The following is a 19,321-nucleotide window of genomic DNA, read 5'->3' as shown; positions in this document are numbered from 1 at the left end:
GAGGAAGGTTATTCCAAAGCATCGGCGCTGCAACACAGAACGCTCGGTCTCCTCTAAGTTTCAGCCGTGACTTTGGGACCGAAAGCAGCAACTGCTCAGCTGACCGAAAGGAACGAGTGGGGACGTGGGGCTTCAACAAGTCAGACAAATAAACAGTTGCCAGACCATTTAGAGATTTAAAAACCAATAAAAGGACTTCAAAACGGGTCCTAAATTCAATTGGAAGCCAGTGTAAAGAGGCCAAAATCGAGTGATGTGATCAAATTTCCTTCTGCCAGTTAAAAATCATGCCGCAGCATGTTGCACTAATTGCAAGCATGATAAAGTGCCCTGCCCAACCCCTATTAAAAGAGAATTGCAATAATCTAAACGTGAGGTAATAAAAGCATGAATAACACTTTCCAAGTCACGCTTGGAAAGAAAGGGCTTAACCTTCGTTAAACGTCTGAGGTGATAGAATACTGATTTTACCACCCCATTTACATGGTCATCAAAGGTAAGTGCAGAATCAATTTTAACTCCGAGATTTGTGATCGAACTCTTTAGTTGGGAAGTCAAAGCTGCAAGATCAACATCTGGAGTATGAGAAAAACGATTTGGGCCAAATAAAATCGCTTCTGTCTTCTGATCATTAAAATTTAAAAAGTTTTTTGCCATCCATGCTTTGACAGCAGTAAGGCAGTCAAGCAGAGGTCGACTTGGGAGACTATCAGAATGACTAAAAGGTAAGTAGAGCTGGCAGTCATCTGCATATAGATGGAATGGCACTTTATGTTTTCGGAAAATCGCGCCAAGAGGCAAAAGGTACAGTGAAAACAATAACGGCCCAAGAATAGATCCCTGTGGCACACCCCAAAGCAGAGGGGCCACAGAGGATGAAGCCGACCCCAACTTAACACAAAAGGTCCTATTTAAGAGATAGGACTTTAACCACACAAGTGCCGAACCAGAAATTCCCACACAGTGCTGTAAGCGGGAGATGAGCAAATCGTGATCCACAGTGTCAAATGCAGCGGTCATGTCCAACAAGACCAGCACTGCATATTTACCACGGTCTGTCGCTATCAGGATGTCATTCATAACTTTTACGAGGGCTGTCTCCGTACTGTGGAATGGCTTAAAGCCGGACTGAAAGATTTCTGACAATTTAGAGTCATTCCATCAACTGAGTATAAACAATCCTCTCCAGAATCTTACTAAGAAAGGGAAGCTTAGAGATGGGTCTAAAATTTGATATGACTGAACTGTCTAAGTTCTTCTTAAGTGAAGGATGTATGACTGCATGCTTAAATTCCCTAGGTACTTGACCAGACAAAAGACTAGTATTAATAATGTTCAGAATGTGCGGTCCGATGATAGGAAATACTGTACCTTTTTAAGAAAATGGGGAGGAACATGAGGACACCTGATTGCATACTTTTACTGGCTTACAGTCACAAAACATGAAGCATTAACAATAAAAGCAAACAGATGTTCATAAATGAAGCCTGCTGCAAACTATGTTATTGAGAAGGTTCATGTTGTCCAATCTCAGATTCCAGATCTCATTCAAGCTTAAAAATAACCAAATACGAGGAAAAGTTAGTTTTAATCCACGATTAAAATTTTGCTTTAGTTTTTTTTTTTGTGTTGTATTTTTTTTTTTTTGGGGGGGGGGGGGGGGTAAGAGCAGATTAATGGTCTATTAATGGTCTGTGTCCATGTCTGCAGAGTATAATCACAGTAAGAGAGGGGCAGCCAATTAGAAGGAAGCTGGCTTTCAGGGAGGGGCTCTTAAAGAGACAGGAGCGAAAACTATTTAGCTCCTACAGTGATCACAGTTTAATGATAAATAATATGGTGTCAGAAATTAGTATAACAGGCTCAAATAAGCCTTATTTTCTCTCTTGGTACCATAAAACTACAGTTTATGCCTGCTAGCAAAATTTAGCTTCATGTGTTGTGATATTAATTAGTGTGATCATCATCCAGCTTGTAGCTGTCACTTAGACGATGCTGTTCAGGAAACGTTTCACACTTTATGGATAGCGCTATCTGCTTTCCAGTCATGTCTCATCTTCACTTTGCAAAATTTTGACCTTTGGCTTCTCTTTGAAGTGTCAAAAAGCCCCAAAGTCAAAAGATACTGACAGCAGAGGAGTAGAGTAACAGCAGGTGTTCATGCAACCTATGTCGACTGCTTCACAGCCCATCACGTCAAATACATTCATGCAGCGAGCTCACACAAGCACACAGAGTTGCCAGTGTTGCACTCTCTTGTGTTGGCTCATAAGTTATTTATGCCTGCACACTATATGCAGACATGTTAGCGCAGAATACCTGTGGGTTTACACAACTCAGCACACATCAAAAACGCCAAGCAGTTCTGCACACAGACTGCCTCAATTCCCTCCAAAACTCAAACCGACTCCATACGTGGCATTTAAATGCAAAAATAATAACAGGCTGTCGATGTACCAGAATAATATTTTTCTCAATCATGTCAAAAGCAAAACTATTCGTTTCTGTGGTTTTATTGCTCGGTTTTGCTGTGAGTAAGAACAGTGGAATAATGGCTCCCAATTTTCCTTAAAAAACACACACACACACACAAAAAAAAAAACAGGACCTTGCATAGATAGATACGTACTGTAGAGATAAATTAACTGTATGAGATGATGAATTGTGTGGGGCTTTGAGCTTAGGAAACATGGGAATGATAAAAAGACGAAAGATGCATGCAGGGGAGGAAGAGGAGGAGGAGGGCGCCCAACGAGGAGATAAGATTAAGAATTCTTGTGAGAAGAGTAGAAAATGTAAAAGTACATGAAAGAAAAGACATGAGTAATTAGCAAAAGTCTCAATGCTAAAATAAATGTGTTTTTTATGTGAGGTGACTGTGGGGGATATGTTTGCCTTCTTTTACTCTCTCCGTCCATCTAACACCCACAAATTGTTGTTTTTATGATTTAACTGAGATATATAATAACACTGCTGGCACTCAGTCAGAGGTTCAGCACACGCTTTTATTTAAAATGATCTTAATTTAATACCATTTGGCCACCACATGAAAAGGTGAAAAAGCAGAAGGTTGAGTCCCGAGTGCTTGTGCTCTGACATCATGGCCGGCCCTGGCTCTTAATTATAGATGCGCCGGGTGGCACGGCCCCTCGTAAAGCTGCTCCACATGAACAGACGAGGGAGGGGGGCTGCTGAAGGAGGCCCTCGTTTACGAACTCCACCTAGTTGTGTAGTTGCTGCCTGACAAGCACTGCGATTCTGTTGACTGTGCGATTCTAGGGCCTCTAGTGCTGCGGCCTTCAGCAAACTTCTGCCAATCACACACACCTTCAGGAGCCAGAGACAAATTAATGATCAATCGCAGGGCTGAGCCGCTCTGACATGAATATGGAGCAGCTCTGAATCCATGCCTGCCTAATGAACGCGGGGTGGTCAGTCTGTCAGTCTGCTGTTTTAGCGGGTTTAGTGTGTGCTGTGTGTAATAAGCTCCTGCTGAAGTCTACAAAACAGCTACAGCTGCTGCAACAATCTACCTTTAAATTCCAGCAGGAGCTCCTTCTGAAGAAAAATCACTATTTTCTATTAGAGATGTGGAGCAGTTTGCTTTTGGCTTTAAAGTGAATAAGAAGACCTGGCTGAGCTGGCTGCCAAAAGCTACTACAGGGGTCTGGGTGTAGTCCACCCTAGACACCACAAAAACCACCTCCTGCCCTCTGTTTATACTTTAAACTATCCTATTAAATAAAGTTAAAAAAAAAAGACAAAAAGAAAGTTTCACTTTCATGTATGAACAGTAACTAAAGCAGGAGAAAATTACCTCAGCTTCCAATAAACACTAAAAGTAGGGGAGTTATACATAAATAATTAATTACCAAATAAGAAGCTCAAATCTCTTCCAATGTCAGTCGACCCTTTTAATAAAATCTGGGGAATTTTGCTACACAGTTGTACAGCTAACAGAGATTTGGACTTACAGTTAAAGCTGTATTGTATTTTTTAACATTTTCAAAGGTTTAGTGGAGTTCGTATTTTCATTCATTTCATGTTTTTTTGGTAAGTTTTTTTTAGGACATTCACTATTTTAGTGCTTTCACAAAAACAAAATCAAAAACAAAAAAAAAAAACCTTCACCAAAGTGCAGGCAGGCCATTAACCTTTATAGTTTTCCATTTTGGCTATCACAATGGACACACGCACAGGTTTGTTGTTTGTTCCAGCCTGCAAACACAGCAAGAGCAGGATACACAGAAAGCTGGCATCTGAGAATGTGCGTATGTGTACATCCATATTTTGGCCACACCTCGGTTGATCCCCAAAGCAGCTGACAGTGGAACAAAGGTGATTGTTTGGGAATATCAATCACGTGCATCTTTCTTAGGCCAGCGACCGGCTGACATCAGTGGCCGGGTGGCTGCGATAGCTAGAAACCACACTGCGAGCGGATAATTCAATCAGGGTTAATTCGATGGGTCTGCAAGTATGTTTACAGGATGATCTGCTCCACCTCTTTGATCTCTCCTGCTCTCTTATGGAGGAAGATGGGAAAATGGGGTATGAGGTTTCGAGGTTAAGAGTGAGAGTGCTAAGATGAGAGCGCAAAGGCGGGAGGAGGTTTGGCTCGGTGGGAAATCACAGCCTTAGGGTGCACTGCAGATTATTCCTGCATGTCTTTCATCTGAGCCATTGGGGGCATCCTCCGATTAACCGCTCCATCACTTATTAAGCACTTTGGAACAAAAGTGGTGAAGGAGACAGAGGAGGGAAGGAAAAGGAGTGAGCGAAGAAAAGGCTTAGCTTGAATCTGTGTGTGTCTTTGGGCGTGGCTGAAGAGAGGTAAAGCGTGTTTTTGTGCTCTTTCAGAGTCAGCATATTCAGGGTGTACATATTAATAGATTGTGGTACATCTAGCCGAAGAGTACAGTGAAGTGTGATCAGCACACGTAGATGCACAACGGTAAGGACACAGAAACAAAGTGAAGGAGAGCAAGGAAAACAGGTTGAGAAGAAGGGTGATGCAAGAACAAATGGTGAAGCAGTAATGCTGCACTCTGCATCACAAGCCTCCGACTAAACAATGAGATCACACCTTGTATACACGCAGTTCTTCATGGATTTTACTAATTAGTAAAATAATTTATATATATATATATATATATATATATATATATATATATATATATATATATATATTATATATATATATATATATATATATATATATATATATATATATATAATTTCTCTCTGTTTAATGCTTGTCTCTTTATTTATCCTAATGTCTGTGTCCATAATTCTTCATTATGGTTTCACATGATCCGAGTCACTCCGACGTCCACCAATGACAGGAATGAAACAGTAAAGATGTTGCAATACCTCAAACTCTTTGTGTTACATACATCCACCTGAAAAAAAAAGCTAAAGGCAGAACATCAGATGCAAAATCAACTCTAAGAGTAAACTGTGCTGTTCCCTGGCTCAGAGTGTATTTGTTCATCAAACACAAGATAATCATTTTTCCTCAAAAAGGCAAACAGCAAATCCTCTTTGGTGGAGATAATTACAGCAAAACAACACAGTGAACTTTTTCTTTAATTACAACTGATTCCCCTCCTACCGTCTCTAGAAAGAAATGACTGCATTAAGTCTGAGCAGAGCTTTGCGTTTGCCTGAAATAAACATAAAATAAAGTCAAAGCTGCACAAGGCAGATTTATATATATTTTTTAAACCCAGAAAAGAACTTTGTGGAACAGTTCCTAACTACTAAAGCACCATAACATCAGGGGACCACATAACCCGAGGGGTCTGGGTCTATTTTCTTACTTTTGCGGTAAGCAGGTGAGGACGTTGTGATAAGAAGTCTTTGCACATCCTTAACATGTCCACATTTTGCAGGATGGAGATCATCCACCCGTCTGAGTGTCTGTCACACCTGGAATAAGCTTGATCTTTAAAACTGCACTTTGCTAAGATGTACAGCCAGTGGAGGATGACACATTCCCCCTGTTTTGGTAACTATTCCCGATATAGAGCCTGGTGTTGGGTGTGATTTCATCATGTGAGCCAACCTGCCCTTTGCTGGGATGTGGATGGGCACCCACTATGCTGAGGCTGTGATCTCAGTGTTGTGATCTCTGCTAGTCTGGGGACAAGGCTGTGTTACATCTGAACATTGTGACCCAGTTTCAGGATGAAGAGAGCGCAGCCTCACAGAACGGTGCTGCTGACCTGCTTCAATAATTCACGCTTAAGTGTATAACCGTGGCTGAATGGACGCAGCCACCTGGAAAGATTACACAGCCGGGGCAGGAAGCTGGTGGGAATTACAGAGAGGAAGAGACGACAGTATCAGAAAGTATAGCAGAACTGAGATTTCTTAGTTTTTTAAAGGAAAACATGATTGTTTTGGGCAGAGGGTGGATAAGAAAGTGCTAACCTTTTTTGCGCCACGGACCGGTTTATGGTTTATGCCCGACAATATTTTCACGGACCGGCCTTTAAGGTGTCGCAGATAAATACAACAAAATAAAACTAGTACCGGTACCGAAAAAAAGAAGATTTATTCATAACACACGTGAAAAGACCCAGGAAAACCGAGTTAACGATAAAAACGATAACAAAATAACGCTGAAAACCGATAAAAACCCTGAAAACCATACATTTCACACCTGAGCCCGGCACCAAACGACTCACGGACCGGTACCGGCCCGAGGCCCGGGGGTTGGGGACCGCTGATTTAAACAATACGCACGAGTTAGCCTGCTGCGTTTCTAAGAGGTCTGATCAATAATGAAGAGGAGGAGAGGTTTGATGCTATGCAGACGGCAGACAGCCCGGCTCATGCTTTCAGTCTCTCATGGTCAAACTGAACACCTACATCTTCTGCTGAGCAGCATGTGTGCACGTGCATATCACCTCTCTGCTGATGCAACATTACTACTACATTCATTTTTCATAAACTCTCACAGAGTCACCGTTTTCTACGTTTGTTACACTTCCCACTCCCACACAGCATTTATGAGAAATTTACTTACCAGCAAAGTTTCTCAGCACTTTTTTAAACAATTATTTTGTGATTTTAAAGAAGTCCACATGAGCAGGCATTAGCTCCATTAACATAGTGTTTCTCTATGTGGCTTTTTATTTGTACCTCTTTTGATATGCACATTAGAGCTATACAGTACGTACTAATAGACTGGGGCAAAAGCCACTTAAGTCTCCAAAAAATGCTAAATTAAGCACTGTAATTATGATAAAGGCCTGGCCTGCAATTTCTCATAATCATTATCAGAACAAATGAGGCCGAGGTGGTGCAAAAGCAGGCCAACAACTGAGAGCACACCTTAATGAAGAACACAAAGTCCCCATCACGAAAAGATCAGTTTTGTAAGCTCTGATGTTTTAGTTCCAGGAAAAGCAGGTCAGCTCTCCTGTAACAGACACATCCATCATCGCTTTCCCACTTTCAATTCTCGATAAGCAGCGTTAAAAAAAAAAAAATCAGTTTCAAGAAAAGCCATTAACTCGTAGTGATAAATCAATTAGTTAATCAACAGAGAAGCCACCAGCTTAAGCTCCCAGTGGCTTTGTTGCAATGATGACCGGCCTTTGTGTTCAGAAAATCAGACATCGGACTTAAAGCGTCGTCTCTGATGCAGAAAACTGTTCTCCAAATCTCTCTCTCTGCTTTGATCCTCAGGCTTTTTTCTCCTTCCTAATCGTAGATAAACAAGACAAAGCAGAAACTAAAGAAAGAGTGCTTTCTACTAATGATTGACATAAAGCAGCCAGTGGCACAAACAGGGAGGCTGGAGTGTGGTGCCTTCTCTTTAACCAGAGCTGATCTGCCTCCTTCACGCTGCCTGACTGAAACACTGTCAGGTTTGCTGGGCGGAGAGAACGAGATACAAGTAGGCAGAGATGTAATCAACCCAAACAACTCCTCCACAGCTCTTAGAACACACACACACACAAACACCTCTCCTGGCTATTATACAACACACATTACATAATTCAAACAATTTGTGACTGTGAAACAGACTCTTGAGATCCCCTCCCTCATAAACGCCCACTCGCTCTTTGAAAGCAGGACTAACGGAGGAAACAGGTACACTCTAGAGCCAGAACCTCCGTCGGATCAAAACATTTTCTGATTGTGCCAGGGACGCTTTTTAAAAAGATTGCTCGGCTGAATTCAACATGACACGCTGGTTATGCAACAGGCTGCTGCAAGCAAAGCAACGCAGAGAAACTGGGAGCTGAAGAGAAGAGTCCCATTCTCCAAGGTTATTAAAGGTGCTCTGTCTCTATGTCCATTATGGACATGCTGTCAGTCTATCACAGAGCCAAACTGGTGCATGTTAGTGGGTACAGTTTAGTGACACTTTAACTTTTACTTCAACCACTGATGTGTTACATGTGGTGTCAGCTCAACATTAGATAGCTAACAGTAATGGCCTCATCATTTACACAGCTGAGAAGTCCAAAACATCCTCACAGGGAGGTCTGGAGGGGAGACGCTTCTTCCATGTGAAAACAATTACATCACTTTTAGCCTAATTTGTGGTGACAAACGGGCCCCGGCATCGAGATCTCAGGTCAGGAAACCCATAAAAAGAGTTTACGTTTTTATGGCTGTGGAAGGGTCAAACAAAACGTCAGTTTAACCGTTATCAATATATATTTACATAGTTTTAACTCATTACGGAGCGAGGATATCTGCCAAGCAAGAAGCTAAGCACCTGCTGTGGAGTGTCCAGCTGTCAGCTGGCTGCAGCTCAGTACAGTAGAAATTGGAAGGGAACAGCATCATTAGCTGTGATTACAGACTCTAAAACAATAACACCACAAAGTCTGATTTTAAAAAGTCTAATATTTTTTAAATAAAAACAAATAAAGGACGGAGTAGGATGCATCATATTTGTTAAAAAATGGGAAAAATTTAATGAGGGATTCTGTGCTTAGTACAGGAGCACTGGGGTTCATGTGGACAGCAGAGGAAAAGGGAAGCTTCCCTCCTTCGCCTTGGGACAGGAAGTCATAAAGCAGGATCAAACGCCTGGCACTGCTTACAGTCGAGCTATATGAGGAGCATAATGTCACGAGAGATCAAGGACTCAACAGAAAATCAGAGCCGCTGCAATAATCAAAGTTATCAAAATTTGATCCTTCAGGTGGCGGAGAAGCCGTCTGAGCACTACACTCTTTAACTGCACATTTTCCCATGCATGTACATGGAGAAAGCTTGTCCCCCTCTGATTACTGGAGTGGAAGCAATATGGAAAGGTCATCAGGACGTGCTGAAATGCAAAAAGGGGGAAAAGGAAAAAAAAAGAAGAAGAAAAGTATACATACAAAAGCACAAAGGTTTGGGCTGTGGCCGCTAACCGCAGCGTCAAACACCTTATGAGTAAAAAGCATGTAGAAATCCACATTTTACAACAGCTACATTCTTAAACAGCAACCATAGAAAAATGTTTTTAATCAAAGACACGAAAACTAAATCCTTAAATCTGTTTTTCCTTCTGAAGTTTAATCAGTAGTCAAGCTCTTAATACTATTTGGAGCCATTTGTTTTCTTAAGCTATGTTCAGCCATAAACCAGACATCGTAAAAAATATCGTCACCACTGTGCATCAGATTATGCCTCCGTTCGGGGTCAAAAGTCAAAGCTTGCATAAAGCTACAGATGTGTTATACAAAAGTGCTATTTTAAAAGGGCTGACGTTCACTTTAAACCTCACTAGAAGCCTTGAAAGAATGCAGTAACAGCCAGAAGATTTCATGTCCACTCGCTCTCCCCTCAGTCTCACAGGCATATTCAGTGTACGTGTTTGTGACTGGAGGCTCAGGAACAAACTTAGATCACTAAGAGCTCAGCAGATGCCCGTGTAACACTCCAGCATGCAAAAAGTGCACACAGTAACCCAAAAATAACAGCTGCATTACCTCAAGCTACTGATTAAGAGTCAGCTACTGTTTCATCTTCAGACGCTGCAGAGGAAACACAAGCTTTTTAAAAATGAGACACCAACCAGAGACGTGTAAAATTGAGTAACCTGGTATGATCACATCTTAGAAATTACGAGAAATCCAGCAGCAAAAGTGTGATTAACAGAAGCACTGCATACCTTCATGAGAACGTTTCAGGTTTTACGTGCTTACAGAGAAAGTGTGAGAGCTGCTGGGGCATATAAAGAGTGATCTGACGGCTTACAGAGGCATATGCACAGACAGACTAAGAAACTTAAGGACAAGGAGCACCTTTAGGGAGGAGAACAGAAAACTGCACTGTTCTTAAAGAAGGCTAAAAAATTGGTGGAAATTTGTAAGAGGAAAATACAGACAGACACCATCAAAATCTCTCATGAGCATTAGGGCTGGGCCATATCATACCGTTCACGGTAATACCGGTATAATGTTGGGCAACGACAAGAAAATGAAATATCGTGATAGAATATGGGTAAAACGTGCATGCGCAGTGACTTTGTTTTCATACGCACATAGCCAAAAAGGCATGGCGGCGACGGAGAATGACAAGAACTAAAGCAGATCGTTGAATGAAACGGATGAACCAGAACTGGTTTGTAAAAATGCTGCAACTTCAGTGGTGTGGAACTGGTTTAGCTTTCGTCCATCAGATACACAACAAAGCACTATTTTTGGTAGCGCATGCTAGCGGGCCGTCGTTATTACCGTGTTGTTTGGAAATACGGCACACTTAAAATCAATCCTTTGATTTTTCTGAAAATCGACAGTGCCCTTTATAATACCGTGTGCCTTATGTTTGAATTCTGGTTGTGTTTACTGACCTCGAAACGATTTTATGTACATGGCGCTCGAAAATCTGTCAAATGTTTTAGTACGACTTTGCTAAGCTACGAAGCCGCAGCGCTTGATGGATTGTCGGAGCATTACGGCTATCGTAGGCAGGCGCCTCGCGGAGTGATACGTACTGTGCTTCAACATAATATTACTGTATTATGTGTGTGTAACCTCTTTTTAAGTTTTGTGGATATTATACATGGTTATGTTGAGGATATGTCGGCCAATTTCCACTGTTAGCAAGTAATTTACATTTGCACTGTTAAATTTTTATATAACTTTAATGCAGATTAAAAAAAAAAAACAGCTGCTTGTTTAAGTGAAAATACATTGATTTTTTTTTGCACTAATAAAATTGTGGAGTTGTAAAGTATTTTGTCTAGTGTCAATTATATCGTCAGCTATATCGTTGTCGCAAATTTTCAAATCTATATCGTGATAAATATTTTTGGTCATCTCGCCCTGCTCTAATGAGCATGATGGTCATGTTTGTGATTTTCTCACAGCTTCTTGGGAAAGGCCTCCTCAGTTTGCTCAAATATCACATAGTATTGTGCTCCCTATGCATGAACTGCACGAACTGTTGATCAGGGAGGTTTTGTACTACCTTCAGCTCCCAGCAGTGTTCCAGAATGGAAAACAGGGACATCCAAAACCTCACTGACACACTATACTACCTAACAGATTCTTAGGGATGCTGGGGAAACGTTTAGTGAAACACTGCAAAGCAGTAACAAAGTCCCGGGGAAGAGTGGTGAACAGGGAGATCACACTGCAGTAAAAGTATCTCCTGGTTCTTTAAAAGCTGCCTGGGGCAAAGCTGTAAATATACAGCCTGATGTCCAACACTGACCTCTGTAGTATCTCATAAAAGCACAGAAACATGCACAAAGTATAATCCAAAAAGCTTTCTGGCAATATTTATAACTCCACATATTCATTTCTGATGGAGACCAGTACTTAGAATCTCTTAGAAGAAACCAGACCTCATACAGTGGGCATCACCCATTCTCTGTAATGAAGTGCAGAACCACTGTGGGTAAATTCTTGCTCAAGCATCAGTCTCCAGTTGTGGACATGTGGAAATTATTCAAGTTCCTGCACAATCATCAGGTCTAAACAAACAAAAGAGGAGGGCATTTGAACAATGCAGAGTCTTGTTCAAGCTACAGCTTCATAACTGTCCGAACTGATCAGCCATCTTTCCCAGGGTAACATGGGGTTCACAATCAGCCCAGAGCAACTGCCAGCCACACATTTTACCACTGTAAGAACAGCTCGGGTCCCTCGGCTGACCACTTGAAAGCCAGAATAGGCTCTCCTAGCTGGGACACAGCGTGTAGCTGAGGCTCATTTACTTTAATGCTTGTCAGAAGACTGCCAACAACAACAAGAGGGAAAGGGAGAAAGTATCTTGGTCTCACTGGGGTTTGGGGGATTTAACAAACAAAAAAAAAAAAAAAAAAAAAGAGTTGCAGCTGGTGTTCAGAGACTTGTTTCTGTCAGAGATGTGAAATCTGATTAAGAACGAAGGCAGAGAGACACTGTGGGGTGTCTCTGTAAAGCTGGCTCATCAGTCAGCCAAGGACAAAGGGGGACAATGAAGAAGGGCAGAAAAATCCTTTTTCACTTTGTTGTAGAGATTTAGATGAGGAAATCAATTCTCATACTGGTGCACTGATTACAAGAATGCAGCCAACAGCTGTTTCGTGTAGGATAGAAATAAAGATTATGGAAAATCACTGTCTGGTTTTAACAGAACACACAAAAAAAATTGAGCAGAATTTTTGATTTACCACCACCGTGTTTAAAGTCACGTTTAGTCTCTGTAGCTCACATGCATCATGCTACCCAAATACCTCCTTTGCAACTAAGTACTTTAGAGTTTTGCCACTTGATTTTAAACACACATAAACAGAGATGAGAAAAGCCCAGAACTGTACACAGGGCTGGGCCTCACAATGTGCTGGCAGTCAGAGTCAAGCATGAAATGGGCTTTATCCCTCAGAGAGTCAGGCGGGGACGTGATGAGAGGACTGAGGTGATTCGCTGCCCCGAGCCCCCACCCCAATGTCATCTGCTGTGTATAATTCCACAGCTCGAGAACAGCCAGGAGATGTGTGTATGTGAGATATGAGAAACCTGAGGCCTGAACTAGAAAGTCCTAGAATACAAAAACAAATCGGGGGAACAGAGGTTTTAAATGAAATTACTCTGATATGGACTACAAAATCTCTTTTGTCAGCATTTACTGGCTTGGTAGCAGTGGCTGGATAAGAGCTGGCTGTCGGAAACACAGCAGCGTAACAAAGACAATGAGAGGCTGGGGTGTTAACTAGAAGTCTACTTGTCATTACTAATGACCACTTCTTACTTCTCTTTCTGTTCTTGCCTCCATCTGCAGTGTTATTCTCTTCATGTCTCAGGCCACGATGTTACTTGGCAGCAGAAACAATGAGAACAACACAGGGAAGTTTGATCAACAGCTACAACAACTGATCATGATTTGCTAAAAAGAAAAAAGAAAAGACAAAAAAAAACCCAGGCTCTTGAGGTTGGACAAGAGGCTCTCATCCCGATCATGATTTTCTGGCGATGCAGCGTTCGTGGCCTCTCATGTTTGAGTGTTCAAACATGACACTCTTTGTATTATCTGAAAGCCCCTTTAGACTGTTACCAATTATTCCTGAACCCTGAACTCTTTTATGAGACAAAAGGGTGGTAGCAACTGCACAGAGAAATTCACGGTTCCTCTCTGGAGAGCATTTCATTTCTCAGGCTGTGATGAGATCCTTTGTTCTCACTTTAACTCCCAGCATCACATAATTGGCCACCATCTGGGACTCTCATTCCTATTCTTTTGCTCCATGTCATTCTCTTCTGTTTCCCTCCGACCGCCTTTACCACATGTTCTACATATGCATGTTTTCATGGTAGGAAATCAGACATCTGTTGTCAATGCCTAATTCTTTCCTGAAGGATTATGTAATGTTATAATGAGGAACAATTACTGAACTAGCTTGCCCTCGACATTTCGGCGGTTCATTGGAAAGCAGTGCATTTGTACTTTTTAGCAAGAGGGAAAAAAAGAAAGGTACAAATGTGGAAGAGAGCAATGTGAAGGGGTCCCAAAGAGATCCTCTGGCCTTTAAGTGGCCTTTTCACATTCTCGCTTTATTCTTCCACTGTCCTTATCCATCCGGTAGCCCTTCTGCTTCACATGGATCACCGTTTACTTTCTTTTCTAGCCGAATCAAATCTCTGCCCAACGCCCACAACTAGCGCAGATAGCAGCAGCTGACGCTTTTTCTTCTGACATCTCTTTACTTGTAACTTTCTAGATTCAGAATCAAATCTGAGATGGACTGCCATAAAACTTTGTAAGCACATTCATGTTCCCCTAAAAATGAATTATAATAACTTTGGCGGTTGCTCAAATTGTCCAGCTCCATTATCCAAATTAAAAAGACTTTAGCCTCATCTGTACTTTGTTTTCACTGCTAATCAGTTAATGGTACTTTGGCATGCTAAACTAGGACTGTAATAACACAACAAACGACATTATATCTGTTAAGTATCAGCATGTGCAGCCATAACCTCTTTGCATTTTCTAAGCAGTGTAAAGACCACAGCATATAACTGTAGATAAAAGATGGGGCTTGTCACCCACTAGATTGTCGATCTTAAACTTGAGTGCTTCAAATGTCGCCATCCTAGCTTTTAAATCCAGACGTCACTGTTATTTAAACAAGTGTCCTCCTGACACATTCTTTTCTAGGCCTGGCATTAGACTGGAAACAATCTCAGATATTATTTAGCGACTTACAAACTGAATGGAAGGCTACTACACGATTAGCATCATGCCATTAATACTTAAGGACATCTCGGCCTTCGGTTTGCATGAGAGCAGTCCAGCGTTACAATCCTTATTTTTGCTTTTCTTTCAAATCTAGACCGTCCAAGAAAAACCCAACAAAAGCATAAAGCTTGATGAAAAACGGTGATCAAATGTGACCATTTTTTTGTAACATACACTCAAACTAAATTTGGCAGGTCTGGGGTTTTTCCTATTCTACTCCCAGAGAGAAGATAGATAGGGAAAAAACGGGGGTATCTGCACATTCGCATGATCTGAGAGTGCGTGTAGTTATTTAGGGCATGCATATCCCAAGTGGCAGGGAGTGAATGTTTTAAGAGGGAACAAAGGCTGTCTAAGTGAGGGCTTCTTTGTGGAAAGATGACAGGGAAAAAATAAAAATCCATCAAAAAGCTGCTATCAGCTCCACTGATCAAGGATCGTCTGATGAGGAAGTCGGCTTAATTGGGGCCCATCAATAAAAAAAAGTGCCATATGCTCAAACACAGAGACCATGAGATATGAGACTCATTAAAAAACATGGCTTAAAAACTGCAAAGGGAAGAAACATAATAAAATAAGTAGGCTTAGGAGTAAGAGAGCAAATGAGCACTGGGACAATCTTTGTTAAGCAGTGAACATCCACACTCCCCATCCCAACATACAACACCAGGCCAGACAAAGGAGGTATAAGCTAATAAATGTCAGGTAATGTAGCCGGCTGAAGTTATTGATATCGTTTACAATGTATTAGCCTGTCACCCAGCTGTGTGTGTGTATGTGAGTCTGTGGTTTTCCCCCCAGGGGGGCTGAACACACACAGTGGAGTCCCATCTGTTAGCGTTGATGACAGCAGTGTGTGTGTGGATGTGTATAGCCACAGGGGCTGTGTGCATGGTGGAAACATGACAAATCGCAGCCCTAAAGGACAGGGCACAACAATAAAATAGATGACACCATCTATTAGACACTAATTAATATTAATATCTACACACTGACACATGGAAACACACACCTTCATTAAAACCACTGAGCTTTGAGTTAAAAACTAACATTGCATGAAATTCCGCCACCTTGCATCGCCCAGAGGGAAGATGTGTTGGTAAAAACATGCATTCTAGGAGAAAAAAAGCCTAGAAGAGTCCGAGGCCCAATTCCCATAAAAAAACAAATAAAAGGAGAACCTAATTTTATTCCTGGGAGTGTTAATAACATGCTAAGCAGCACCAGAATGTAGAATTTACCCCCCATAATAATAAGAAATGAAAAATGGAAAAATCTCCCTACGCTTGCTTCACTGTTTACATCATAGTGTGCATACTTCTAAATACACTCACCAGGCTGTATTTCATTCTAATGAGCGCTTTATGTTGGCATCAAGTTTGACGCAGTACTTGAGAGATGAGATCAGAGCTCGGGGCCTGAGCTTTCTACACTGGCACATTTCCACCGGTCTAGAAGTTTTACTGCTACGATCAGCCGGCTACTATCCAAAACAATGGCACTTTGACCAATAAACCCCTCAACCTTTGCATCTAATGCTTCATCGTGATGAAAGACCTCAGGCTCCTAAGTGGGAACTTGAGTGCACGTGGATGCTCACCTCAAACTTTACAACCCCTTTGCACCCGGAGCTTTACCGTAATGCCGGCCTAATGTGTGTGCACCCCTGTCCGGCTCCGCGGCTTCGGAGAGGGAGGCGAGAGCTGCCGGGAACAAACAACATCATCACTGCTCTCCTTCTGTACCTAATGCCCAACTTCTCTGGCTCCCATTATCTCCGGGAGACTGCTCAAAACTATCAGGTTATTGCTTTTCGCGGCTTGACAACGCCGCACTCCGCGTCGTCTGTGTCGAGATGAGGGGCTGCCACGCGCTCAAACCAATAACAACAACCCCCAGCGTTGTGCGGTGCTGAAGGGATGATGGGAACAAGTGGGGAGGGAGAGGGCTGAAGTAGTGAGGAGATTATTAGAGCTGTTACATGACTCTTGAGAGAACACGAAGCTCCTCTATAGAAAGAACACTGAGGAGGAGGCGGTTCAGTGCAGCACCACATGGTGTTGGATGGGATCGCTTTAGTGACAGACTCGAAACAACATCAACCTCGGTTTGATATTTTTAAAAATGTGACACAGACTTGAGAAAATCCTGTGACTTGCGATGCTAATTTGCATCAAAGTATTGATAGTAGGTGTAAGTCCCATTTAATCCAATAAAACTGTCATCATGTCAGCATGCTAATGTGATTGTGAAGGAAGCCTCACAGAAATCAGCATTTTAAAGTAACTTCAGGCCTCAAATAACCAACTTCCTGTTGTTTTCAACTCATCTTTGAAAACTTGTGCTTGTGCAAAATGATTGAAGATGTCCAACTAGAGTCTTGGGAAGCACAATACCTGCAGTAGGATCCCATTTCCTCAATTAAAGCCCTGATAGGTGGGAAATGGAGACCGACTAATGTAGTCATATGGAGCTGGGAGCTGGTGACAAATTCCTCCTCAGATAAGCCATGTAATTAAACCCAAACAAGGTGAGCCCAGAGGAGGCTGAGATGGGCTGCACAAGTGTTATCAGATGAAAGGACTGGTGAAGCAGGGCGATATGATGCGTTTCTGCCGCTCAGCCTACCCGGTTACATAAGTGGCCCTCTGAAGACGAGTATTGCAAGTTACAGCTGACACATAAAGGGCAAACTTGCACAGTGCATGAGGTAGAGGATGGTTTAGAGGCCAAGCGAGTGTCTGCACTCTTAACCAGTGCAGGAGTTGGTGTCCTGTTTTACTTTGGCTGAATCACACTAGCAAAAATCAGAAAAAAGAAAAATCTGACCCTGAAAAGTTTATAATTTCAAAAACATCCATGTATTGGAGCTTTTAAAACTAAGTGCCATTGGTTGGAGGGGATGTCAGCCCAAATGGAAATAAAGCAATTCAATCAAGTCACCTTAATTCCCACAGTTAACGTGTGCGTGTACACTGGCGGAAATCCCACATTATGCACCTCCTTACAAGTCTGTATCAAAAAATGCTTTCTTGGTACTATCATAACAAAATCTCTGGCTCGAATCGTACCACGATCTTCTGACGATAGAGGCGATCGACTTTCTCAACAAAGTAACCACAGCGGATTTAAAAAAAAGAAGAAAGAAACAAAAACTTCCCTCTCGATATGCCCTTTTACGGTCAGTCAGTATTCCACAAGCTTTTTAAATAAATCACAGGGTCTCCAGAGAGCAAAGCAAAACACTGAAGGCTCCTTCTCAACCCAGCTTCAGGAAAGCAAACAGCTCAGGTCCTGCTCTCTGTGGGCTCTGCAGGACTCCTTCGTGGCTGTAATAAACATATGATATCAGAGTCTAACACAAGTGCCACCATGTCTGAAGCATTCATGAACATTTAAAGAATGACAAGAAACCAACTAATAAGCAGTAAGACCATAAATTCTCCTGTTTTAGGACACATATGTTGTTTCATTCAGAGACTTAAGCAGCAGTGTTGTGCTCAGGATCAGGGCCTTTGCATTCAGTGGATGCACTGTTGACAGGTTCACCCACAAACCTACTATGTATAACATATTCACAGTATTCCCACCCCCCACGCGTCTGGGACAGAACATGCCATTCTATCCGCCTTACTAAACCTCCACACACACACCCCCCAGCAAAAGCATGTGGTGTATTTGTTTGTTTTCTGCGGGGGGAGAGGGGAGGGTTCTGCCTGATGTTGGCTTGAAATCGATGTTCCCAGTAACGTTTCAGCAGCAGCATCCGCCTCAGGTTTTCATAGTTAAGTCACAATGTTGCAGAACTAATGAGCTGATGTAGCTTCTATTGTATCCCATTGTCTGTTAAACCAGCACTAAAATCTCAGTCTTAAAAGTTTAACTACTCACTGCCTGATATTGAAGCTGTCGATAAGGCACAAAAAGATGCCATTTCAGGCAGGGTGTTTTGCTTTCAAAGCCAACACTGAAGGACGTAAAGCATCAAAATGAAAGAGAAAAGACTGGAAAGATCTAGTGACAAACAGGAAATGCTGTAACAAACAACAAACTTCAAAGCCCCTTTAAGAGACTGCGGGAACTTGGGTCTGAGGAGAAACATATCCGCTCATTCACATAAGATTTATAAGATATTTTTGAGACACATTCCTCCCCTAAAAATCCAACTTTACAAACGTGACTGATGTGTGTCCCACTTTCCTGATATCAGAGGAGGGAGGATTTGTATTCCTGTTTATTCCTGATGCAACTTGTAACAGATGCTTTGCATCAACTAAGAGTATTATGCTGCATGCAGCAGCCACAAACAAAACTTTACCTGCTTAGTCCAGAGTCAAAAGCAGGATTATAAATAACCTGCCATAAACTCACCTCTGGCATAGACACCCGCCACTTGAGAGAAACATGAAGGCATGAATTGAAGATAACGGCGTTTAAAAGCCCTCCGAGTTGACCCACTTTCATAATGTGAAGTTTGATCGATTACAGGGCAGCAGAGGAGGAAACTACAACAGCTGCAATTTGCAGAAAACTGACAGGAGTCAAGCTTCACTTGACCAAATAGATTTTTTTGAAGACGTTCTGGAAAAAATGGAAATGTGACACCTCTGTAGGCTTTTCAGCAAAAACTAAACAGCGA

General features: G+C 42.0%; 1 protein-coding gene across 4 annotated transcripts in view; it reads right to left on the bottom strand.

Annotated features, from left to right (window-relative positions):
- Positions 1 to 19,321, bottom strand: part of abr (ABR activator of RhoGEF and GTPase) — a 119,128-nt gene that overhangs the window by 14,593 nt on the left and 85,214 nt on the right. The window lies entirely within an intron of this gene.

Source organism: Astatotilapia calliptera, chromosome 10 (assembly GCF_900246225.1).
Source record: "Astatotilapia calliptera chromosome 10, fAstCal1.2, whole genome shotgun sequence".
NCBI lineage: Eukaryota > Metazoa > Chordata > Actinopteri > Cichliformes > Cichlidae > Astatotilapia > Astatotilapia calliptera.
The sequence above is the reverse complement of the archived record's forward strand: the minus strand, read 5'-3'. Positions and strand labels throughout refer to the sequence as shown.